Below are 27,953 nucleotides of genomic sequence, written 5' to 3' on the forward strand. Positions count from 1 at the left end.
CTTGAATGTGGGCTGATAACAGGAATAGGTCTATCCTTGAGTATGTTTTATGTCTAGTCGAGTAGTATGAGTATTCCTTTTCTTTTGGGTTTTGTTTCCTCCATATGTCCACAAGTTTCATTTCTTGCATTGATTTAATTATAAATTTGGTTACTTTGTTCTTCCTGTTAATTTTTTTCCCCGTTTTATCCATATTTGGATCCAAATTCAGATTGAAATCCCCTCCTATTAGTATGTTCCCTTGCGTATTAGCTACCTTCAAAAAGATATCTTGCATAAACTTTTGATCTTCTTCGTTAGGTGAATATATATTAAGTAGATTCCAAAGCTCTGAATATATCTGACATTTTATCATAACATATCTCCCTGCTGGATCTATTATTTCCTCTTCTATTTTAAATGGCACATTTTTGCTAATTAATATAGCCACTCCTCTTGCTTTTGAATTATACGATGCTGCTGTTACATGTCCTACCCAATCTCTCTTTAATTTCTTGTGCTCCAATTCAGTTAAGTGTGTTTCTTGGACAAATGCTATATCTATTTTTTCCTTTTTCAGTAAATTTAGTAGTTTCTTCCTTTTAATTTGGTTATGTATTCCATTAATATTTAGAGTCATATAGTTCAGCGTAGCCATTTTATATTTTGTTTATCTTCTCTTTCCGTTTTTCCATCATTACCTTTCCTCCTTTTCCATTTCTGTTTTCTTATTTTCAACTCTTTACCAGACAACATTCCTACAACATCCAACATTTTCCTTATTCTCCTATTTCTATCTTCTTTATCCCCAATCTCCCCTTCCCCTCCTGAGTTGCCCTTTATCCCTTGTCGGACAACCACATCTCCCCTCTCCATTTGGATTTGCGAATCCACTCGCAAGCGTCTACTGATTTTGCAGTGACCGCTCTTTTCCCCCACCCAGCCCCCCCCAGAAAAGATTTCGTTTTTTATATGTCACAAAGGTCACTCTTTTAGTTCCCTCCTTATTCTCTCTATTCCATTACCTTCCCTTATTAATTCTTGTCTATACTCTCTATGTTTTCCTCTAATTACAGATACTTTCACATATGCCCATTGTCTCTATTCACTCTTATACCTCTTTACCCGCATACATATCAATCGTGGTCATTTTTACCCTCCTTACCCGTCTTCATCCCTCAGTCTATTTTTGTCTTTACCCACATACATATCAATCGTGATCATTTTTGCTCTCATTACCCGTCTTCGTCCCTCAGTCTATTTTTGTAATTGTTCTGCAAATTTTCGTGCTTCTTCTGGATCCGAGAATAGTCTGTTTTGTTGTCCTGGAATAAATATTTTCAATACCGCAGGATGCTTCAGTGTAAATTTATATCCTTTCTTCCATAAAATCGCTTTTGCTGCATTGAACTCTTTTCTCTTCTTTAGGAGTTCAAAGCTTATATCTGGATAAATGAAGATTTTTTGCCCTTTATACTCCAGTGGTTTGTTGCCCTCTCTTACTTTTTCCATTGTCTTCTCCAGTACCTTTTCTCTTGTAGTATATCTTAGGAATTTTACTACAATAGATCTTGGTTTTTGTTGTGGTTGTGGTTTAGGGGCCAATGCTCTATGTGCCCTTTCTATTTCCATTTCTTGCTGTAGTTCTGGACATCCTAGGGCCTTAGGGATCCATTCTTTTATAAACTCCCTCATATTCTTGCCTTCTACATCTTCCTTAAGGCCCACTATCTTTATGTTATTTCTTCTGTTATAATTTTCCATTATATCTATTTTTTGGGCTAGTAATTCTTGTGTCTCTTTAGTTTTTTTATTAGATTCCTCCAATTTCTTTTTTAAGTCTTCTACCTCCATTTCTGCTGCTATTGCCCGTTCTTCCATCTTGTCCATTTTTTTCCCCATTTCTGTTAAGGTCATATCCATTTTATTTATTTTCTTTTCTGTGTTGTTTATTCTTCTTCTTAAATCATTGAATTCCTGTGTTTGCCATTCTTTAAATGACTCCATGTATCCTCTAACAAGAGCAAGTACCTCCTTCACCTTGCCTTTCTTTTCTTCTTCTATTTCCCTGTACTCTTCCTCTTCCTCTTCTTCTTCCTCTAGGTTGGCCATCTGTTGTTTCTTTGCTGCCCTTTCCTCCTCTTCTTTCTTGTTTCCATTGTCTTCTGTGGTCTCTTCTTGCTGCAGGTGTTCTGCAGCTGTCGTTGCCGGCTGTGGAGATCGACTCCCCAGCTGGTCCCCCCTCCCGTCGGTGTGTTTTTTTTCATGCGCATCGCGCATGCGCGAGGAGTCGCGCATGCGTGGTTGCGCACTTTTACTCGGCTCTGTGAGTCATTGTTGTAGTTCTCTTTCTACCGACCTGAGGTAGTGGGGTCTTCTCTCCACCGCGGGCCTCTTCGGACAGGTAAGGCCTTCACCTTTTTCCTCCGTTGTCTTCTCTTCCTCTCTTCTTTCCGTTGATTTTGATTTTTCTCCTTTTGTCTCCATCTTCTTTCCACCTTTATACTCACTTTTCTTTAACTTGTATTTCTGTGCCTTTGTATTTTCTCTTGTTTTTCCCGACTTTTCTGGAGAGGGCTGGAGTTCACCGTCCGGCCACTACTCCATCACGTGACTCCTCCCCAAAGATCATGTATCTTAAACATTATTCAATAATTGATTTTCCCAAACACCAATAAATAAATAAAAAACTGAAATGGAACCAAATTTAAAATGAAAAAAATTCAAATCCTGTCTCTTTCTTCCCATGTTTTAAAAAAAAGGTCCTCCTTAAATACAGTTAATTGGGCCAATACCCTTGGCTCATGAAAGGGATAATTTTACAGTTTATTTTCTTTCCGTGTGGGAAAAAGATCTAGTAGCTGATGCGATGGCTCCATTTTTCCAAGTTCAGAAGCTGATTCATGGACCCTCCTACCATTAAGCCTATGGAATGCACAACTACATGTTTTATGGTACAGTTAACTAAAGCTCTTGGGTTTCTTTGGATGATGGCCAAGCAGACTTGCAGACTAAATGGAGCACCTGTACATGTTTTGTTCAGGTTTTAGACAGGGTTTAATGAAACAGAGGCCAACCGGATCAGAGCAGTAGCTTAAAACAAAGGTAAATGGGCTGCAGCTTCAAAGTCGGTCAGTCTCTGGGGAACCAGGCAAGGTAAAAAACTGGTCAGCTCAGGATATATGCAATGAGTTCAGCCTGAAACATTCCCAGTTGGATCACACTCTCAGGTAATTGTTCTCTTTGTTAGAGTAAACCTATCTATGTTGGTTTGACTTAAATAGATTATGTTGATAGATAGGTATGTGTACCATTCTTGCACAGAGCATGAAATGATTCCCATATTTCAGAACTAGCTATAGTTCAATAGGACATTGAGGGATTACAGTTTCTCCTCCATGCCATTTTCATGAAAGAATTTTGGCATGCTGATGTTGTGTGTGAATGCTGTGGGTGGAGTGATAAGATGTAGATTTGTGTTCATGGTCCCACACTCGGGCATAACCAACAGAGATTAAACCATTCCCTGTAGGATTTAGAGGTATATTATCATATGGGACAATTTAATACCACTCCCACAGACTTTTTTAAAGAGATGAGGTTAAGGTTATACAAATCTGCGCGTCGTTGGAGTCATACTCTCATGAGCTACAGGTCATTGCTAGGGCATACTTATAGCCTTATCTACAAATCATTCCCGCTGCAGCCATGCCTCCTTGCTGAGAACATAGAAAGAGCACACAGTGGTGAATGAATCTGCGGTTTTTCATACAACTTTAAAACAGAATAAAAACATTAATATCAGCAACTTACACACCCCATGATTCAGGAGTATTTGCAACCTAATCTGGCAGGTGGGAAACCCAGGGGATAAGGTGAATCACCTGTTTTGTAGCCTCCTGCTACGCGTCGACAGTGGTGGAGAGGAAAATATGCTTGCATGTAAATTCAGCATTACACTGCGGCAATTCATCTTCTGAGGTGATGTGAAGAGCCTGCAGAGGCACTCATTGCTCAGTTCCAAGGTGATTGGCCAGTAAAAGACAGTTTCCAATCAGGCCAACCCAGATGAGAGAAGGATTTGGGCCAAAGAAGTAAGTTTCTCAAACATTTGTTGCCTTATTGAGTGAGCAACTCCAGGCCCCATAGGTTTAACCATCAACTGCTGTAAATGTGAGACCACCCTCCCTCCCAAAATCAGGACAACATGGTTAACATAGTGGTTAGTGGAATGCTTCTGTACCAGTGACTGAGGTTCGAATTTTGTGCTGTCTGTAAGGAGTTTGTACATTGTCCCCATGTCTGTGTGGGCTTCAAGTGCTCTAGTTTCTTCCCACTGTTCAAAACGTACTGGGGTGGGGAGGAGGTTGAAGGTTAATTGGGCGATACGATCTCATGAGCTGAAAGAGTGTGTTACTGTGCTGTATGCCTAAATTTAAAATTCAGTGATTGTCAAACCACCACAGGATATTCTGACAGCCATTGCCGGCACTCACTATCAATGAGTGAGAACTTCCTCACTTCGGGTGGGTGGGAACTTGGCAGGCAGGTCATAAAAAGGAAAAATTATGCAGATCTCACAATGTCATAGTTTTGTGGGAAATTAAGTCACCAATCTATTTTCCTACTGTAACCTGTTGTCATTAAAATCCAGAGTATAGTCCGAGAAACGTAAGGCAATATCTGAACCAGGTGTTCATTCTTCATCTGTCGCTCTTAATGATAGGATTTAGCTTCTATGAATGATCAGTTGCTTCAGTCAAATTCCACTCTACTCCTTCATACATGAAATACTCCTCTGCACTCCTCCCAACCCACTCACTAAATGGGGTGAGAATTTAGAAAAAGAACATTTGTTTACCTTCAGGCCAACATGTAGAAATGATGGGTGGATGGAAATTATGTGCTATTTGAAATATGGAAGGAAACAATTTGAATTAATATAGTGTCTGACATATTCCTTTCTTCATTTCCAAAATTATCAATAAATTATTTGCAAAGTGTATCCCTGTATATAAAAAAAATATATATATAGTTCAATCGAAATACTTCAAGTGACTCAGACACCTCTAACTTTCCCCTCCAACAGGACCCCACCAAAACTAATCAAACCACTATCACACACCATCTCTGAACTTGTTACTTCTGGTCACCTCCATGGCATGGCCTCCAACCTTATTGTTTCCCAACCCCATACTACTCGTTTCTACCTCCTACCTAAGATCCACAAACCCAATTGTCTCAGCTCCTCCCCACAAAAGTGGTCTCTACTTACCTTGACTCTGTTTTATTCCCCCGGTCCAGTCCCTCCCCACCCATCTGCTCCTAGGACAAGGATTTCCATGCCAGGTCATCAGAGATGTCCTCCTTCAAACGTCGTGGCTTTCCCTCTACCATCATTAACTCAGCACTCACCCCTATATCCTCCATTACTTGCACATCTGCCCTAGCCCCCTCCACCCCCATACACAAGGGCAGAATCCCTCTTGTCCTTACCTACCAGCCTCCACATCCAACACATCATCCTCTGCCATTTCTGCCAGCCACCACTGGACACATAGTCCCCTCTCTGCCTTCTGCAGGGTCCGTTCCCTCCGTGACTCCCTTGTCCACTTCTCCCTTCCTGCCAATCGTCCCCTTCGGACATACCCCTGTGACCATAGGAGATGCTCCACTTACACCCACACCTCCTCCCTCAGCACCATTTGAGGCCTCAAACTTTCTTTCCAAGTGAAGTGACATTTCACTTGTGAATCTGCTGGCTCATCTATTGCATGTGGTGCTCCCGCTGTGGTCTTTCCTACATCGGAGAGACTGGATTGCTTTGTCTGCTGCAATAGCATGGATCTCCCAGTGGCCACCCATTTCAATTTTCCATTCCTTTGCCAATATGTCTGCCCACAGTCTTGTGCACTTCCAGACGAAGACCACCTGTAAATCGGAGGAACTACACCTCATCTTCCACCCTCCAGTTGGATGGCATTAATATAGACTTTTCTGGCTTTTGTTAAAACCCTACCCTCTTGTTTCCACTGTTGTCCTCCATTCCCTACCTCCTTTTGCACAGATATGATCAATGCTACCTTGTCCCTTATCACATCCAATTAACACCTTTTGTTGGTCTGGATTCCTCCCCCAATGTTTGAATTCTGTGACTTTCTGATATATCCTGATTCTTCCTTTTCTGATTTTTTTTCTTTAAAGAAGGGCTTGATCCCAAAATGTCAGCAATGATTCTTTGTCTCCTATCAATACTGAATAGACTGGCTGAGTTGCTCCAGCATTTCGATGTTTTTAACTACAATCACAGCATCTGCAGCCTATCGTGTTTCACTCATACTTCAAGTGATGATGAACTTCAGAATAGGGGAAGAACACTTGAGTTTTCACTTGGACCTTTTTCATGCATGATAATACCTACCCGATATTTCCACTTTTCAGAATGTGACTCTGAGTTTCTGCTCTCTGTTTGTTCAAAGGTACTCAATGCACCACAGTCAGTGTTGCAGAGATTTTCTAATAATCTCCTCACCTGTAATTTTCTCCCCATGTGGCTAAATCCTAACACCTTGGTCTCCGCTCTGGCACCAAAGGTTATTGTTGCAAATGCACCATGTGGGAAGGTTAGCGTCCTATCCTGCAACGTGGCATTTTGAGTATTAAGCCTGCTTTTCCCTCATTTGTTTCATGCTGTTGTCTGCTTTTTAATATATCTCCTTCTGTGTCTACGTCAATGTTTTGCAACAGATAAACTTGCCAGTGTGGGCTCAATAATAAAATATCCTTTCCTTTGTTGCTCAGAGATTACTGGGCACAGGGAATTGGAAGCCTATAAATCTAATCAATGTTCTGATAATGCCCCCTCCTCACCCCAGTGACAAAGAAACTACTCCCTGACAAGCAAGTTCTCTAAACTGGAGCATCAAGTAATCTGTAGTTACTGGTCCTTTATTTCAAAAACATTGGTTTTCCTTCCCTTATTTGCCTTCTCTTCTCTAGCCATATCAAGGTGAGGTGTTGAGTTTTGTCTCCACAGGCAGTAAAGTTCCTCGCTTCAGTTTGTCAATCTGCTGGTTAATGAAATTCCCTCTGGCCCACCTTGCACATGCTATCCAAAATGTCCCATCCACACTTGTTCAACCTGGCTACATTTGACCCAGACTCCAAACCTATCCCATCCACATATCCATCCAATGTATTTCAAACATAGTAATACTGCCTGCCTCAACCAACCTCACTTTCTCTCAACCTCCAACAATGTTCAGATGAATGGTGACAGATTTATGACATTACAAGGTCAGTGATTGGATCTTTTTGTAAAGAATTGAGATTTATCTGAGCTTTTTAAATTTATAAAAAAATTAATTGATTCCATCTGTTTGTAATATGAAATGTTATCTACATCAGGACAAGTTCAGGCAATGGTAATAGCTAACAATGCATTTAATTAACTTAGTCTTGGCTTTGAGATAAGGTTCTAATCTTATCTGCACCATAAATGATACTGTTAAATTACTGAGTTAAGGTACAATATAAATACATGTGTTTTGTCTTTGGTGTTTTTGTTGATGCTTTTGCCTATGTAATAAGTATAAAACATTCAAAGGTTTTCTTTCAAAATAATAGTTGTAATCTTGGTTTCTGTATTATGAGCAAAACACTGAAACTGCTATTATTAGAGATGGCATAATTAGATATGGAACATATTGAAAGTCTTCAGAATTGTTCAGAGTTCACATATCTGTAAACTCTAATGTTTTGTAGTGAAATATCTTTTAGCTCAACTAATTCTGGCTTAATTCAATTAATGCTAAAACACTCAAGATGATAAATTTTGTAAAAAATAATTGAATATGGAGATAGCAGCAAACCAGTTTGGCGCAGCAACAATATACTGAGTGTTGTGGTTTCAATACTGAGGCAGTGGAGTTTTCTTTTTCAATAGAGCGCAAGGAACAGAATTTACAGAAGACTCAAATCCAGCTCCCTGCTCCACATCTCTCACTGACCATTTTGCACAAGTGCCTGGGTGCCTTATCGCTGGATTAAGATAAACTTGCAACTCAGGACGGATGACCTCGCTGACACAGATAGATAAGAATTCAAACTTCTGTCTTCACGTGACCTCTTCCAATTTATCCCAGGCGCATCTTACAACAGAAAATCCAAACTGGCTGACAAAATGATAAATTTATGTTTGCAGCTCGCCATCCATTTCTTTTTTTGCAGAGAAGTCAGACTCCTTGATTTCAACAGATGATGGAAGAAAAAAATACTGGTGCCTCTTTATAATGCATCAAAGAGAACACAGAGTTCACCCTTGCTCAGTTGGCAGCATTCTCACCTCCGAGTCAAATTTTTCAGTCTGGTACCAGAATCTTGAGCATTAAAATCTTCCCTGATCCTTGTGACAAGATGATTTTTTTTTTGGTTGAACATTTTTGGTTCTCTTTTTCAGGTGATCATAAAGATCCCCTGGCACTAATTCAAAGCAGAGGAGTTGTTTCTAGCGGCTTTTCAATTGTCACCCAGTAGATTTTCCCTCATAGCCACATTGCTTTATTTGTAAATTGGCACCCATAGTTTCCACTTTGCATTGGTGAGTCCCGGCAGGGTTGAAAGGGACTCAATTTCACCACAGTACTGTTGATGATATGGCACAGGACACCAGAAATGGGGGAGAACAACCCCTATTCAAAAGCATGGGAGATGATCCTACAGGGAGAAGATCACGGCTGCAGACTACAGCAAGGGCCTCAGCGATTAAAGGACCCACTCAGGCTGTGGGCTGCTGGAGGCTGGCTCATAGGAACCACGTATCAGAATTGGGATTTGAGAGGTTTCTGAGGGGAAGAAGGACTCCTGAAGGGTCTTGGGGGCTAAAGACATTTGGATTTGGAGCCCGAGTTGCTGATGGTTTGAACTGGAGTCTGTATGGTTACAGAGGCAGTGGGAGCACTGGAGACGAATCCACGGATACTTAGTGATTGAAGGGACTCTCTTGTTTCCCTTCCTCTTATTGTAAGGGGTACCGGGAAATGCTTGTGGCCGGTCTTTATCTGTTTTATGGCGGACTAAAGGAAATTTCATGTGATATTTCGGTTTCGTTACACGACAATAAAAGAATCTTGAATCTTTAAACTTGTGGATTTAACCTATTTGTTCTCATTGCTGTTCCTTCTCAAATACAACATATTGGCCCTTATCAGCTAAATTTCACCTCTAAAGGAACTTTAAAAGTGTTTCATTGGCTCTCTCACGAGGGTGCTAAAGTTCCTCAAGAACACCCATGAGGCGGGGTGGGGGGGGGGGGGGGGAGAGGTAAAGGAGCCTGAAGACGAGCTCTCAGTGGCACAAGGACAGCTTCATTCCCACTGCCATCAGATTCCTGAATGACACTGACTTTTTGTGCCCTATTTTTATTGTTGTAAGGTAGTTTATATGAATGTTTGCACGGAGAGCCTGCTGTAAAACAGTGAATTTCGTGAGCTGTTCGTGACAATATATTCTGATTCTGAAATGTACGTGATTTTCATAAGTGAAGAATTTTATACAGAACTAATAAATATTTCAAAAATCACCCAGATCTATCTTTGAAACTGAATGAGTCCTCCAGATAATTGAGTGGTAGTATCATAGGACCAAGTTCAAGTTTATTTATTTATCCAATTATACAAGAACATCCTGACTAAACAGTGTTCTCAGGTCCTCGGTGCAAAACATTGCAAACACCGACAGACATAACACACATACAGATAAACAATATATCTGAAAAGTATGTATATACAGTTATAAACCCTCCATGACTTCTATTTGTTTTAATCTGAGCAGTTCAGCAGTTGTTCATCAGTCTCAGTGCCTGTGGAAGAAGCTATTCTTCAGCCTGGTGGTTCTGGCTCGGATACTCCTGTATCTCTCTCTCCTGGCGGGAGTAGCTGGAAGATGCTACATGCGGGTTCATAGTAGTCTTCAATGATTTTGTGAACCCTCTTAGACAACCATCCTAGTAAATCACATCAATTGGGGGGAGGGGGAGGGAGAGGGAGACCCCGGTGAGCCTCTTTGCCACTCTTGTGGTCTTGTGGATTGATGATCTATCCAATACTCTGCAGCAACTGGACCACACTGTGATACGGTCGGCCAGGACGGTCTTTATAAAGGTCGTCTAGAAGGTTGGCATGATGGTAGCCTTGCCCGTCTCAGTCTTCTTGGAAAGTGCAGTTGTTGTTGTGCCTTCCTGACAATTGAGGAGATGTGTGTCCAGGATAGGTCACTCCAAGAAACTTAATGATCTCTAATCTCTCCACTACCAAGCTATTAATGTAAAGTGGTGGGTGGTTGTCCCTGGTCCTTCTGAAATCCACAGTCATCTCTTTTGTATTGTCCACTTGGAACAGGTTGTTATTCTCACACCATTTCACGAGATTTTCCTCTTCTCTGTAGTGTGACATTGTTGCTGATGAGGCCAACTACCGTTATGTTATCTACAAACATGGTGACCCTGTTGGAGCTGGATATGGCAATGCATTCGTGGGTTAGTAACATGAATAGGAGCAGGCTGAGTACACAGCCCTAAGGTATGCCAATTCTCAGCGTTTGTGCTCAATGTTCTTTAACCGACCCATACAGACTTTGGTCTTTCTGTTAGGAAGTCCAGGATCCAGTTACAGAAAGGGAAGTTGAGTCCCAACAAGGACGGCTTCTCCATGAGCCTCTGGGGTTTGATCAAATTGAATGCCAAGTTGAAGTCGATGAACAGCAGCCTGAATTATGAAGTATTCTCCAGATGGGACAGGATGGAGTGGAGGGACAAGGCTATAGTATCATCAGTGGAAACGTTCCATATCTAGGTGAATTGAAATGGGCCCAGTGTCTCTGGGAGATGTGCTTTTATGCGTTCTATCATCAGATGCTCAAAGCATTTCATAATGGTGGAGGTCTGTGCCACTGGGCAGTAGTCAGTGGGGGCTGCTACTGTCACCCTATTTGGATAATAGAGGCTGTCTTAAAACCCAGTGAGAGATGGATTTCTGCAGTGAGGTGTTGAAGATGTTTGTAAGGACCTCTGTTAGTTGGCCTGTGCAGTCCTTCAGTACCTGACCAGGTATATCTGATACTGTTGCCTTGAGTGGGTGCACCTCGGATAGGATTCTCTTCACCTTGGCCACAGCTATGAAGGTAGGACCTTTCATCAGGGGAACATGGAGCTTTCTTTGGCATCTATTCTTCTCAAGATTCACTTAGAAAGGAAAAAAACAAATGACCAACTACCAAAATGATTATTGATGCAAAATCAACTAATCCCTTTCACAATAGATCATTCCTTTTCTCTCCCATTCTCTAAAGGAAAGGTTAAAAGAATAGAAAATTGTCTTTTTGGGAAATAAGTTATTAACATTTGAACAAATGAAGTACAAATATAGAATAACTTATGGTACAATGTTTGCATACCATCAACTGAAAGCCTACTTAAAGGATAAATTGGGAAGCAGACTGAGATTACCAGAAGGGAGCAGCTTTGAATATGTGATTACAGAAACAATGATAATAAAATGATTTATAACAAATATGTACATCAAGCTGTAAGAGAAGGAAAATTATGAAATAAGCTATAAACCCAAACAAAAGTGGGAAAAAGATTTAAACAAAGATAAAAAATGAAATATGGGAGAAGTTATGCTCTGGAACTATGAAGAATATAATGAACATGAGGTTACACATGATACAATATAATTGGTTACACAGGTTATATATCACGCGCCAAAGGTTTAAAAAAAAAAATGGGATCTAACATTATCAGACATTCTTTCGCTGTCAGAAGGAAACGGGAACAACAGTACATGCAATTTGGGCATGTGGAAAGTGAAAAAGTTTTGGGAAGATCTAAATCAGGTATTAAATAAAATCACAAAAAGCAACTTACCAAAAAATCCAGAGATCTTTCTTCTAAGTAAAATAAGAAGTAAAGAATTAGGCCTCAAACGTGATGAAGCACAAAAAAGATTTATTATGATAGACTTAGCTGTAGCAAAAAAAGTATAATGTCAACTTGGAAATCAGAAGATAGCCTGAGAATACAGCAATGGTACATAGAAATGAATAAGTGTATTCCATTGGAAAAAATAACATATACTTTCAAAAATAGTCACATTATTTGGACAAATTTGGGAACCATACATGGAACACAACAGAGCACTTGCCTCAGACCTCCACCCCCTAAAATGATAAAATGATAAGACAAAATGACTTGATCCAGTGTGCAAAAGTAGATGACACAATTTTCTTGTTTATTTTCATTGTGTGATGACATTGTTTAATGGTTTTATTGTATTGTATATGGTGAACGTTAAATGGGTTTGGAGGGGGGAGGGAAGGGAGGGGAAAAAAGGGGAGAAAATGCCACTGTGTATATTTAAGAGGGAAATGTTTGTATGTATTTTGATTGATATGGTTCACAGTGTGAAATATAAAAAAATATTTTTTTAAAACCCTGTTCTTCTCATCAAACTGTGCATAGAAGTTGTTCAGTCTGTCTGAAAATGGGGCATTGTTGCCTTTGACTTGAAAGGTTGTCTTCCAGTCTGTCATTGTTTTGATCCCTTGCTACATGCACCTTATGTTGCTGGTGTCGCATAGCTGATGAGGATTCGTCTGGCCGTTCCCACACTTTGGCTTCCAGATTGCATGGTAGAGCTGCTCAGCCCTGGCTGATCTTCATTATCATGGCTTGACTTCACAAACGAAGATTTAGGAAGGGGACTGTCTGTAGAGCTCGTCGAAAGAACCAAAGACTTGTTGATCCAAACCAAGGCTCTTATTAGCAAAAGACCGGAGCTCTTCACAGGTGGCCGACCAGTCCGGAATGATCCGACCTGGCTAGGGACACAACACTATGTACATTGGTGATAGATCTGTACTATCACACTGTCCACATCTGCTGTAGGTTCGCTGGTGGCTGACAAGGCCAATGCAGTCCAGACATTGCCTGAATGCGGCCCCTGATCTTTGTGCCATCCTATCCCTTATCCTGAATGCAGGACCAGGAGATCTGAGAAGCGCCCGGAACTCTGCATCCAACCGTGGTTTCTGGTTAGTCCTAGTTGTGTAGCATTTGATCTGTTACATCCTTGATGCATTTGCTAATGTAGTCAGTCACTAAACTCGTATATATGCCACTGTTTACATAGTTGTATACATGGCCTTTGTTAACATGGCTGCCTCCCTGAAACCGCTCCAGTCCGCAGCCTCAAAGTAGTCCTGTTGAGCTGACGTTCCCCACCTCACAAAACTCCAATTAGACTGGTACATAAAAACACAGGCTACAGAAGTTGTCTCAGGTGCATAATAATTTTGGACAGTCGTATCTCAAAAAATTGAGTATGAATGTTTATTGTCACAAACACAAGTATAATGCATAGATGAACCAAAATTGTTTCTTGTTGCAGACACACAGTAGTACACCTAGGGCCGTTGCCAGACTATTTTTCATCCTTGGCTAGGCTGAGTGTGGGTGGGAGGAACTGAGCAAGGGGGGGTTTACTGTCCGGGCTGAGCAGTGGATGCAATAAATGATGTGATGATCGATGTGCGCGACACCACTTCCTCCCTCCATCTTACTAGACTAATGTACGCACTTGTAACCCATTAGAACCACATCATTCATGATGCAGAGGGGCCGGAGCTGTTGGAATCTCTCTTCAATAGTTCCCCTCTGAGGTCTGCACCCTAGGTGGCTACCTAGTTGGCTTAATGGTAGCACTGCTCCTGAGTACTCCTCATTCGTTCAGGTGCCTTGCTGCTTGGCATGAGCCATCATGTGTCTCCATCCATCACGGTCTCTGATCTTCCAAATTGTAGTTGTTGGCTCCCCTGTTTCTAACCATGATGTTAATCCATCGATCATTTTCATTCTCTGTCTGCCTCTGCTCTCCTTCCAGTTGTACTAAATGTTCTTGTGTATTTCTTTGCATGATGTGTCCAAAGAATTTTAATTGCTGTTTCCTGATTCTTTTTCACCTACAATAGTATAAACAACTCCATTAACTCCTATCAGCTTTTAAGAACACGTATTTTTAAATATTAATGGATTTTTATGGTATTATTAAAGCACCCAAATGAAAAATACATCATTAAAAATATTGAAAAAACATTTCATACAATTTCTTTCCTTGGTCAAATCTAGCTACGATACTCCCTCAGAGACTGCCGTTACATCATCTTTGGTACGTTTTGTCATGGACCATCCCCAGAATCCTTTTGCTACAACACAGACTGACATTTTTGCCCCAGTACCCCCTGCCCCATCCACCACGCTTGCATACCTTGAATGGGGAAAATAGAGAAAGAAACTTTAATGTTTTAATATAACTCCTTGAGCAAGTTGGTGTCATTGTTCCTTCAAGCTCAGCTGCCAATCTATCCAAGACTGCTAGGCCTACAATTGTTTCTGGTGTTCCCTTCCCATTGTTTCACTAGGTCAATATTGTGCCATTGATAAAGACAAAGTATTGCCCATTGATCCAATTATATTATTAACCAAATCCTTTTCATTGGTCAAGTTTAAAATGGGATTGGCATACAATTATTCTTGTAATCGTGCATTTTTTTCAATTGGTGTACTGCCTTACCAAATAACTCCTTGAATTCCAAGGTTTAATTTTCTAGCAAATCTATCCCATGCTCTTTGCTGCATTCACTCTCTTCATCCATTAAAAATATTAATTTTATGCAATAAACCGCATAGAAGGATATATAATTTCCTAACACCGTAAAACCATCATTACCTGGAATTCAAGCAACGGACAAAATACCATGGAAAATGCATTTTTTTTAAAAAAGAAAATTTAAAATTGGTGCCCACTTGCGGTCAGTACACCAATCCATGCAACACACAATCTCAAGCAACAGGAAAATTCACTTGTCTGGCATCTATCAATCCCCATGGGTGGTGGATACCAAGGGGTTTACTGTATTTGCATCAGAACACTTTGGATGCATATCACTAAACTTCAAATCATTGCAAGGCAATAATGGCAGGGCATGTTGCAAAGGTTATAGTTAAATGTTTATTATTTTTTTAGATGATTCATACACATTCAACCACACCCTTTGGAAAGGTGAAGGACACAGAGGATCATTGTAATTATGCATTCAACGTAGCCTTCAGTACTTACAGCTAGTGGCTTCTCAATCGGCCTTGAGAAGGTCTTAGTGAGCCATCCTCTTGAACCACCAGTGTATATTTTTGGAGGGCAGCCATAGTCCTGAACCTCAGAATGTTCAGTCTTTTGATTTAGTGTAACAGTCAGAGAATCATGTAGTGTAGATCAGGCCCCTTGGCCCAACTCATCCATACTGACCAAGTTGGCATTCTGGCCTCATTCCATTTGCCTGTATTTGTCCAGATCCTTCCATGAATCTGTCCAACTGTTTTTTGAATGTCATAATTATACCTGCTTCTATAGCTTCCTCTGAGAAATTGTTCCAGATGTGAATGAATTGTTCTTCTCGCACTGTTTTATGTTGCTAGTTTAATTTAAGTAGATACTTAAGATAGTACAACTTCAGGATTGAAGGGCACCCATTTAAAACAGTTATGCAGAGGAATTTCTTAGCCAGAGAGTGGTGAACTTCTGAAATTTGCTACCATGGACTGCTAGGGAAGGCAGCTTGTTTGGTGTATTTAAGACAAAGATTTGACAGATATTTGAATAGTCAGAATATCAAAGGGAGTGGGGCTGAGTGGGAGAATGGATCAGTTCATGATGGAATGGTGGAATGGACTCAACAGGGCCGATGGCCTATTTCTGCTTTCCTTATGGTCAATGGTCTTGTACAATTAATTCTACACATGAGACAGAAAGCTCTGAAGATAATTCCAGATCAATCTATAATTAACCCAACAGAATTTAATCTTATCTCAGTTATTTCTCTTGTACAGAATTTCTGGTTCAAGTATAAACCTTGAGTTATAAACCTCATTATGATAACAACTCTCTTATTTGAACTTTTGTCATTTTGTATGTAGGGTCAGACTATATTTTGAACCATCCAGTCCAGGCAATTAACATGATGTCAAGGGATACAGCACCACGTTGTTATTACAGAACCACTTTGATATCTTCCATATATACTTATGTAAAAGTAAAATTTTATAGACCATTTTTTAATTTTAAATTTATGGGGTTGTCTATTACATGGATACTGCATTTGACTGGAGTAAGTACCTGCATTGTTGGAGGTGTTGGAGTTCCAATGGGAGGGCACGGGACTGGCTGAGAAATAGGCATTTGAAGCTCGGGACTTGATACCAGATTCCCTAAGGTTGCATCTATTCTGAGCTCTACTGTGGGATGATATTATAAGTTTAGACTCTAGACAAAGGAAAAGATTCAAGAATTAACCATAATCATAATGAGGTTTACAACTGCAGGTTTATACTTGAACCAGAAATTCTGCACAAGAGAAATAACTGAGATAAGATTAAATTCTGTTGGGTTAATTGTAGATTGATCTGGAATTATCTTCAGAGCTTTCTGTATCATGTGTAGAATTAATTGTATAAGACCATTGACCATAAGAATAGGAGCAGATAGGGGGGCAGCTGGGACTGGATGGGAAGTCTGTGGTCGAGCCATCAGGAGTTCTGATGAGTGGGTGGCTGGAACCGAAGCCCGAGTTCATGACTGAGGCATCATGAGCTCTGCCCTACGGGTGGCCAGGGCCAGGGTGAGAGACTAGGGTCAACTTTTACACATGAAACATGGAAAATACCAGATTTTGGGGACAAAAATAGATGGAGGAGGAGGCAACTTTCATATGTTATTGACTTTTACATGAGGATGTAAGTATACTGATGTGGTTGTCCGACAAGGGATAAAGGGCAACTCAGGAGGGGAAGGGGAGATTGGGGATAAAGAAGATAGAAATAGGAGAATAAGGAAAATGTTGGATGTTGTAGGAATGTTGTCTGGTAAAGAGTTGAAAATAAGAAAACAGAAATGGAAAAGGAGGAAAGGTAATGATGGAAAAACGGAAAGAGAAGATAAACAAAATATAAAATGGCTACGCTGAACTATATGACTCTAAATATTAATGGAATACATAACCAAATTAAAAGGAAGAAACTACTAAATTTACTGAAAAAGGAAAAAATAGATATAGCATTTGTCCAAGAAACACATTTAACTGAATTGGAGCACAAGAAATTAAAGAGAGATTGGGTAGGACATGTAACAGCAGCATCGTATAATTCAAAAGCAAGAGGAGTGGCTATATTAATTAGCAAAAAAGTGCCATTTAAAATAGAAGAGGAAATAATAGATCCAGCAGGGAGATATGTTATGATAAAATGTCAGATATATTCAGAGCTTTGGAATCTACTTAATATATATTCACCTAACGAAGAAGATCAAAAGTTTATGCAAGATATCTTTTTGAAGGTAGCTAATACGCAAGGGAACATACTAATAGGAGGGGATTTCAATCTGAATTTGGATCCAAATATGGATAAAACGGGGAAAAAAATTAACAGGAAGAACAAAGTAACCAAATTTATAATTAAATCAATGCAAGAAATGAAACTTGTGGACATATGGAGGAAACAAAACCCAAAAGAAAAGGAATACTCATACTACTCGACTAGACATAAAACATACTCAAGGATAGACCTATTCCTGTTATCAGCCCACATACAAGGGAGAGTTAGGAAAACGGAATATAAAGCTAGACTATTATCAGACCACTCACCCCTGTTATTGGCAATAGAGCTAGAAGACATCCCTCCAAGAATGTATAGATGGAGATTAAACCCCATGCTACTTAAAAGACAGGATTTTAGAGAATTTATTGAAAAACAATTAAAAATGTACTTTGAAGTAAATACGGAATCAGTGGAAGATAAGTTTATACTATGGGACGCAATGAAAGCATTCATTAGAGGGCAAATAATAAGTTATGCAACCAAGATGAAGAAGGACTATAATCAGGAAACAGAGCAGTTGGAAAGGGAAATAATAAACATAGAAAAAAAATTAGCAATAAAGGAAGATACAACCAAAAGAAGAGAATTGGCGGATAAAAAAATAAAATATGAAACATTACAAACATATAAGGTGGAGAAGAATATAATGAAGACAAAACAGAAATATTATGAACTAGGGGAAAAAACACACAAAATCCTAGCATGGCAGCTTAAGACAGAGCAAACTAAGAAAATGGTATTGGCAACAAGGAAAAAAGACAAACAAATTACATATAATCCAAAAGAAATTAAGGAAAACTTCAGAGAATTCTATGAACAATTATACCGAACCGAAAACGAAGGGAAAGAAGGGAAAATAGATGAATTTTTGACTAAAATGGAACTACCAAAACTACAAATAGAGGAACAAAATAAATTAACAGAACCATTTGGAACAGTAGAAATACAAGAGATAATAAAAAATTTACCAAATAATAAGACACCAGGAGAGGATGGACTCCCAATAGAATTCTACAAAACATTTAAAGACCTAATAATACCGCCCCTCCTGGATGTAATCAACCAGATTGATGAGACACAAAACTTACCAGATTCATGTAAAACAGCAATAATTACAGTGATACTAAAACAAGGGAAAGATCCACTCTCACCAGCGTCATATAGACCAATATCTTTGCTAAACACAGATTATAAGATAATAGCTAAACTATTAGCGAACAGATTAGCAGAACAGGTACCGAAAATGGTAAATTTAGACCAAACTGGATTTATCAAAAAAAGACGCACAACAGACAATATTTGTAAATTTATTAACTTAATTCATGCAGTAGAAGGAAATAAAGCACCGGCAGTAGCAGTTGCTTTAGACGCAGAGAAGGCCTTCGACAGAGTAGAATGGAATTACTTGTTCAAAGTATTGCAAAAATTCAGTTTACCGGAGAAGTATATTAATTGGATTAAAGCATTATATAAGGGACCGTTAGCGAAAGTGACAGTAAATGGACATGTATCAAAGCAATTTAACTTAAGCAGGTCAACGCGGCAGGGATGCCCACTATCACCATTATTGTTTGCGCTAGCTATAGAACCACTAGCAGAATCGATAAGAAGAGATAATAATATAAAAGGAATAAAAATAAAAGACAGGGAATATAAAATCAGTCTGTTTGCGGATGATGTGATAGTGTACTTAACAGAACCAGAACTATCAATAAAAGAACTATATAAGAAATTGAAGGAATATGGAGAAGTGTCGGGATACAAGATAAACGTAAATAAAAGTGAAGCAATGCCTATGAATAACGCGGATTTCTCAAAATTTAAGGAGGAATCCCCATTCAGATGGCAAACGCAGGCAATAAGATACCTAGGTGTGCAAATAAACAAAAATCTAGGCCAATTATATAAACTCAATTACAATCCACTAATGAAAAAACTACAGGACGATTTAGAGCATTGGAAAGAGCTACCACTAACACTGATAGGAAGGATAAACTGTATTAAAATGAACATTTTTCCAAGGATACTATACTTATTTCAGGCATTGCCAATACAACTGACAGAAAAATTCTTCAAAGAGTTAAAGAAAATAATAAGGAGATTTTTATGGAGAGGGGGGAAACCGAGGATAGCACTAGACAAATTAACAGAATGGTATAAACAAGGAGGCTTACAATTGCCAAACTTCAAAAATTATTATAGAGCCGCACAATTAAGGTACCTATCAGATTTTTATCAAACAAGGGAAAAACCAGACTGGACGAGACTAGAATTAGATAAAATAGGGGAAAAGATACCTGAACACATATTATATAAATGGGACGAAAAATTGGTACAACATAGAACTTCTCCAGTATTACACCATCTCCTCAATATATGGAAGAAGATACATGTAGAAAGAAATAAAATAAATTACCAAATACCAAAACTAATATTGACGCAAAATAAGCTACTCCCTTTTACAATAGACAACCATGCCTTTAGAAAATGGGAAAAAAAAGGGATTAAAAGAATAGAAAATTGTTTTTCAGGAAGTAGATTCTTATCCTTTGAACAAATGAGAGATAAGTACAATATAACGGGAGATACAGCGCTGGCATATTACCAACTGAGATCCTACTTGAAAGATAAATTAGGAAGCAACTTGAGTTTACCAGAGGGAAGTAACCTTGAATATGTGATTACAGATACAATGTTAATCAAAAGATTTATAAAAAATATGTATATTAAACTGCAAGAAAAGGAAAATGAGGAAACAAATGGTAAAACTAAACAAAAATGGGAACAAGATTTAAATATAAAGATAAAAAAGGAAACATGGGAGAAGTTATGCTCTGGAACGATGAGAAATACAATAAATACGAGGCTGCGTATGATACAATATAATTGGTTACACAGACTATACATTACACCGCAAAAGTTAAATAAATGGGACCCAACAGTATCTGATAGATGTTTTCGATGTAAAAAAGAAAGGGGAACAACAATTCATGCAATCTGGACATGTGAGAGAGTAGAAAAATTTTGGGATGATCTCAATCAGATATTAAATAAAATAACAGAAAACAATATACCAAAGAATCCAGAGATCTTTCTCCTAAGTAACATAAAAAACAAAGAATTTGGAATTGACTTGGAGGATGCACAAAAAAGATTTGTTAAGATAGCTCTAGCTGTAGCAAAAAAATGTATTATGTCAACCTGGAAATTGGAAGATAATTTGAAAATACAACAATGGTATATAGAAATGAATAAATGTATTCCATTAGAAAAAATAACATATAGTTTAAGAAATAATATTGAAATATTCGAACAAGTATGGGAGCCTTACATTAAATACAATAGCGAAAACCTACCGGGAACAAACATTACCTAAGTTGATGGAAGGAGAAGAGAAGAAAAAAATGGACTCAGTAGAATTTCTGGTGTATTTTTGTTGAATGACAACATTGTCTAACTGAATTAATGCAACCTAGATTGTATAACTAAAATGGATGAGAGGGGGGAGGGATGGGGGGGTGGCTTGGGAGGAGGGAGGGGGGGAGGGAGAAAAAGTCACTGTAAATGTGTGGAAAAGAAAAAGTGTATATCATGGCTATTGTGATTTATGGTGTGAAAAATAAAAAATTTAAAAAAAAAAAAAAAAAAAAAAGGATGTAAGTATACTGCAATATCTTTGTGTACCTGGAGCAAACAACCCAGAAGCTTGATAACCCACCACAATGAACTCAATAAATGTTTGGAAGCAAAAAAATTCTTAAATATCAACAGAATTCCCAAGGTCTGTGAGACTTTATATTGTGGACCACAATAATATCTAGTAAATTAGTTTTATTAAGAAATAGACTGGATTGTCCAAGTGAACAACAGTAAATTAAACTAAACCAAACTATTAGATACCACAGGCATTCACAAGGGAGGAGTTGTCGGCAATGCCTCATTACATTTTTATTATGTGAATGATCCACTGAGTCTAGGAGTGAAAGATTTAATTTTCATCTCTTTCCTATCCATCTGCTTATTTTCACTGTGATTCATGTTTTTGGAATTAATACAACGTCTTTAGAGTTTACATCTGCAAAGGCTTCTCCACAAATCCTCCTGTACTTCAGCTCTCCTCCCATCTCAAACCGAGCCAGAGAACCTGTTCTTTCTCAGGAACCCTCGCAGCCAGAAGCCTCTAATCACTCAGCAGGTCAGAGGCACTGAAAAAAAAAGTCAGTAAAGGCTGCAGGCAGGCTCAAGGGCCAAGACACTTGGAGCTACTGGAGAGATCATTGATTCAGCAGGAAATCAGCTAGAATGGTTCAGAAGACCAGGGGAATTTTGGTGGTTTGGCACGCAGTAATTAAACTCATCTGTCCAGCCACCTTCAGTCCCAAAATGAAGCTTAACACCAGCAGTCACCACTGCCAATAGATCAGGTTTAAATTAAATTTTAATTGAGACACACAGCACAGCAACAGACCCTTCCGGCCCATGAGCCCATTCCGCTCCCATTACCCTACAACCTCCACACTTTTTGAAGGGTGGGGGGGAAACTAAAGCCCCCGGAGGAAACCTGCGCAGACACGGGGAGAAGGTACAAACTCCTTATAGACAGCGCTGGATTCCAACCCGGGTCACTAGTGCTGTAATAGCGTTGCACTAACCGCTACGCTAACTGGGCCACCCTTATTGCTGACATCTCAAGCAGCCAAAATATGAATATGTTAAATCTACATCCAGTTGAGTTACCAGAATGTGCAGAGAAAGGGGGAAGTGTAAAAGCTGGGGTTATGCACGGATAGAAGTTGATACACACATCAGCAGATAATCTTATCTGTAATCAATCCGCCTGTTATGGAGTGGAAGCACAGAGTCTACAGTGACTCACTTTTAAAATGACGGGGAAAAAAAGCATAGACTTTGCAAGTTTCAACTAGTGTTGAAACAAAATGAATGAGTATGAAACTAAAACTCCCACTGTGGCTTTTCATATGTCATGAATTTCAGTGTTTTAAGTTTAATTGCTTGCAAAGTATATTTTTAAAAAATTACAACGGCTGGCACATCTCACTGACTGAAACTACATGTCATCTTAGGATAGGAAGTTTACGAATGCAGTTTCTTCCACGGATGGGGAGGTCTGCCGGAGGGGACGGGTGGGAGGTGCTTTTTCCTCTGCTTGTATGTTCCCAATGCATGCCTTCAAGGTTCCCAGGTGCTCTCTCCATACTGAGTGTTCCTGGGCCCACGGAACCCCAAGAATTCGTCAGGATGCTGCCTTTTTCGAATACATTCTTGAATCTTTTCCTTTGCCAAGAGTCTAAACTATAATATCATCCAACAGCAGAGCTCAGAATAGATGCAACCTTAGGGAATCTGGTATCAAATGTACAAGAGATGCAGCCTGGCCAGTGGAGGTACCTGAATATAAATGGGACCTCACTGCTGAAGATGTTGACCTGGGAAAGGACATTGATGTTGGTTTGCTTACTGATTTGCGGAATTTTGCAAAAATTACATCAGTGGTACATTTACAATGTTTTGTGTGCCTGCCCTACTGATAATATTCGGTGCCATGTATGAAAACATGATCGTCAGACAACTTTTACCTCAATCAGCCAAAGACTTTGCTGGCACTTTGAAGGTGATGGTGAATTTCATTGATGATGGCAGGTGTTCCTGAATTATGAGAACTGATCTACGTTTTCCAGAGTCCCATTGTGAACCTCTACTGTTGGAAAGCATTGTTGTTCAGTAGGGCCAGGATGTTGAGTGAAAATTCCATCCACATAGACACTTCAGTGAATGAATTAGCAATGACCTGTTGTTTGGTGTCCAAGCTCTTGCCACGGTAAACATCTGCAGCTCGATAATTCAAGTCAGGGTGGCTTTGGTTCTGGAATGTGGTTGCTATGTGGTGGAGAAGTAAGGCAGAACTGGACAGAGATTGGAACTAAGAGAGGTTTGATAGCTTTCTGTTTTTGCAAGAGCAATTGCTGTGGTAATCTCCACAATCTGTGTATGATGAACAGAAAAAAACAGTGAAAGTGCTGTTGTTATTGGTAATGCTTCAGTGGCAGATATCGGAAAGAACTAGACATTGAACCACATAAAGAAAAATGAATAGATTACATGACCAAGTAAAGAAAAGGTCAACCGACTCAAGAGGTAGATTTCAAGTAGGGTTTTAAGAGAAAAGTTGGCATTCGATGAAAGAAAGAAATTCCAAGGTTGAAGTCTTTTATCTTTTTGAAGCTCAGTGCAAACACATTATAACTGTCAGCCTACCTGTGGACCACCCTTCTCAGATCTGACTCTGCACTGAAATTTGCTTCATGACGACGTGCCTAAACCATGAGTCTACAATCAGGCCAGTCTGGTGCAAAATGAGGCTCCATCATTGTCCTGAAAGCGTCCTTGTAATCCTTTCCATCAGAATGCTTCACTTCTGCTCCAACAAGTATTCCAAGTTGATCTTTAAAACCAATGGAGAAACTGGTCAGGACGCAGCCACCACATTCCAGCACCGAAGCCACCCCGACCTCAATCACTGAGCTGCAGATGTTTACCATGGTAAGGGCTCAGACACCTTGCAACAGGTTATTGTTAACTGATTCGCTGAAGCTTACATGTGAATGGAATTTGCACTCAACATTGAAAAGCCAAATAACATTTGATGACATTGCCATATGCTTTTCCTCATTAATGTTATGTGAGTAAAATTACTAGTATTTTATCCATTTAAAATAAACAAAACTAAAGTCAATATTAAAGCTCAGCTGTTCTGGGGTCTACCATAGGTAGAGCTAAAACTACCCGAAGAACTGATTAACAAAGGCTCACGGCTCTACTCATTCTACACCCATCATTGTATGGGTAGGCACGATTCAAATACCTTCCACAAATTTTCCAATTACACCTTGGTCGTCAGCATAATCACAGATGGCAACGTACAGGAGGGAGATCGATCAGCTAGATGAGTGGTGCCAAAACAAGGAGCTGATTGTGGACTTGAGGAAGGGGAAATCGGGGGGGAACACAAGCCAGTTCTCATTAGAGGGGTCAGCAATGGAAAGGGTTAAGAACTTCAAGTTCCTGGGTGTCAACATCTCTGAGGATCTGTCCTGGGACCTTCATGTCATAAAGAAGGTTCGCCAGTGGCTATATTTTGTGAGGAGTTTGAGGAGACTTCTAATATCACCAAAGACTCAAAGATTTCTACAGGTACACCATGGAGAGCATTCTGTCAGGGTTATATCACTGTCTGGTGTGGAGGTGCCAATGCAGAGGACAAGAAATAACTCCAGAGGGTTGTTAACTTGGTCAGTGACATCACAGACACCAGACTGCACTCCACTGAGGACATCTACAAACAGTGGTGATTAAGAAAGCAGCCTCTAGCCTCATGGACCCTTACCAGCCAGGCCATGCCCTCCTCACTGCTACCATCAGTAAAGAGGTACAGGAGCCTGAAGATGAACACCAACAGCACAAGGATAGCTTCTTACCCTCTGCCATCAGATTTCTGAAAGGACGATGAACCAACAATGCTACCTCACTTTCTCTTATTTTCTTGCACTATTTATTTTTGAAATGTAATCCTGCCGGAAAACAACAAATCCCGTGACATGTTCATGACAATAAATTCTGATTCTGAACAATAAGGCAAGAACATTGATAAGACTTTTTTTTATTAGGAAATTCAGGAGGGTGTGTTTTTTGTTTGAACTAAAAGTTTATTTCAAGCTTTCTAAATAAATAAAAACTCTTGATTTTGTGAATCTCTTCCCTCTTATGCTGGAAAGTGAGTTAAGGGATCTCGCAACAGAAAACCCATAATATGCAATCAAATTATGTATCTTCTCCGTGCACTTTTCATAACTAAAACCATATCTGTTGCTAATAAGGAGGTTAACAGAATCTGTCAGACAATTTATTTTATTTCCTTGACTATTGGTAAAGAAACTCCAATCCTCTATTAGCTGAAACAATCTCACATGAAACATGTCACAATTCCAATTCTGAGTACACCCAAGCCAATTGTGTCAAATAATCTTCATTCATTGTTTCTTTGACTGCTTCTGGTAAAGCTGCAAAGATTACTGATATAAGAGGTATGTAGTGAGATGGGTTTTTTTTTACAGGGAACTCAATGTGAACTTTATCCTACATCTAACTTAGTTGTGTTAGAGGGTATTTGATGACAAGAAACAATACAGGTTAAGAATGCCTTTCAAACATTTTATTTTCCATTTTTGAAGAAAAAGACCCAGTACTGCCTCCAGTCTCCATGTGAACCAGAGTTTCCTGGAAGGTTCCAAGGTTGGTTATTCAGTGCACTTGCTGGATACTCTCTCTGTGTACGGACCATTCATCTGAAAATGGCAAGAATTGCATTTTCACTGAGCCTTTCGCATCCCAAAGTGTTTACCAGCCAGTGAAATGTTTTTGAAGTATAAGAACTGTTGCAATGAAGGAAGTTCATTTTCCAGGTTAAAGAGCAAGCATTCATGAGCAGTCCTGTGGTGACGATCAGAGTGGCACAGGAGCTGAGAGGATTGTGCTGATGTCTGACAACTCGAATTACATCAGTTCTGAGCAAAAAACGCAGACACACAACCAGATATAACACAAATATAGAGACAAATAATACATATGCAGGACAAGTATTCATATATACAAACAAATGAATAAATATCATTTTGTAAGTATGAGAGTCTCGGATGGTGTGTGTGTGTGACAGAGAGCAATAGCAGGTACAGAGCAATAAGAAGAGGGGATGGGGCACAGGCTGATGTGTCTTTAATTTTTTTTCAAGTGTTAAGTAAATCTGTTTAGGTGATGTTGAGGGAACAAGCTTTAGGCAGGGCCTGCGGAAAATTTCGCCATTCACATTTGGGATTTTTTTTTCCCTTCTAGCTGGGATAATGGACAGAAACTTGGTTCATGTGATGAGATTTCGAACATTGGACCCACACTCCCTTTCTTCAATTTGACATCTGGTTTTTCAGCCAGTTTTGAGCAACTGGAGTCACTATTTTATCACTTCCAAAAAATTATTTCTCTTTTCAGGATCTAAATAATTGTCTTCTCCAATCTCTCTGAGCTGAGGCTCAGATTTGAACCTCTTCTCTGAACAACTCTCTGCCCAAAGAGCCAGTAGAGGCTATCTCATAAAAGATATTTAAGACAGGGTTAGATTTTTTTGCATAATAGGGGAAGTTAAGAGTTGTTGGAGAAAAGGAAGATAGTTGAATCTGAATCTGTGATCAGATCAGGCATGATTTAATAAATGGCAGAGCAGACAGGACAGGCCAGATGGCCAACTCCTGCTCCTCTTATGTTCAAGACTTCAATCTTGACCATCAGAACTACTCACAGACCATAATGCAGTTTATGCTTCACTTTGAACGCTGCAATATTATAGTAGAGTATATTTTATTTGATATATTAATTATTGTTCCCATTGATTGGACATGTATATCCATTTAAACTATGACATTACTTACAATATCACCCATGGCTATCTCCCAATATGGAGTATTTATAGTAATTGCATGCTGCACTCCAATTATCCGTAATAAAATTCAAACAATTGTTCTTTTTATTATTTACCTCACTCATTTATTTAATTCCTGAAATTCAGATGTTTGGTTTCAACTGTAAATATGACTGATATGTAGTGAGAAATCCATTCTAAAAAAGATTTGCAATGTTTATATGATGTATTATTGAGTTTAAATTGGCAGAAAACATAAAGCATTATCTGATAAATGTCATTTCTGGTTATGTGTTTAGTTTTAGAAGTACCATGAAGATCCATGCCCAAAGTTGTAAAAAAACATTGGACAGAGCAACCACACCATTCTGGCAGACAAGTTATTAGCATCAATTTTTAAATGAAGCAAGGCACCAGAAATGGGGACAACACCACCAGGATGAGAAGGAGAAGCATGGGATCGACCCACAGGGCAGTGACCATTGGCAGCAGACCGGCGAGGGCCTCAAGGTCTGAAGGACCCACACAGGCTGTGGGTGATTTGCAGTCAGGAGAACCGACCGGGCTGCTGCACACCAGCTCATGGGAACCCGGTATCAGAGATGAGATTTGAGAGTGTGCTGAGGCCAAGAAGGGCTCCCGAGTAGGCCTCAGGTGCTGCAGGCTTCCTGATCTTGTCAGAGGTTAGGATCTGGAGCTCGGGTTGCCGATGGATCAAACAGGGATCTTTGCAGCTATGGAGGCTGTGGAAGTGAATCTATGAACATTCAGAGACTCTGAAGAGACTCTCTTTTGCTTCTCTTTCTCTCGACTGTAAGGGGTGCTGGATGATACAATGACGATTCTTTGTTTGCCTTACGCCAGACAAAAATTTAAGTATATCATGCATATTAGATTTTTAGTTTATTATTGCTTGACAATAAAAGGAGTCTTGAACTTTGAAACAGTAAGCATGCATGGTTTTTCGAAGAATAATCTGCGGAATTGACTTGCATGAAGGTCTAT

The 27,953-nt window shown here is 39.4% G+C and overlaps 1 long non-coding RNA gene across 1 annotated transcript in view; it reads left to right on the forward strand.

The window, feature by feature from the left end:
• Positions 1 to 27,892, forward strand: part of LOC138737436 (uncharacterized) — a 48,270-nt gene extending 20,378 nt beyond the window's left edge. Inside the window, exons 2-3 of the long non-coding RNA XR_011340916.1 lie at positions 10,423 to 10,556; positions 27,248 to 27,892. This is a non-coding gene — a long non-coding RNA (uncharacterized lncRNA). The remainder of the gene's footprint in view (positions 1 to 10,422; positions 10,557 to 27,247) is intronic.
• Positions 27,893 to 27,953: the final 61 nt, after the last annotated feature.

Source organism: Narcine bancroftii, chromosome 6, assembly GCF_036971445.1.
Source record: "Narcine bancroftii isolate sNarBan1 chromosome 6, sNarBan1.hap1, whole genome shotgun sequence".
NCBI lineage: Eukaryota > Metazoa > Chordata > Chondrichthyes > Torpediniformes > Narcinidae > Narcine > Narcine bancroftii.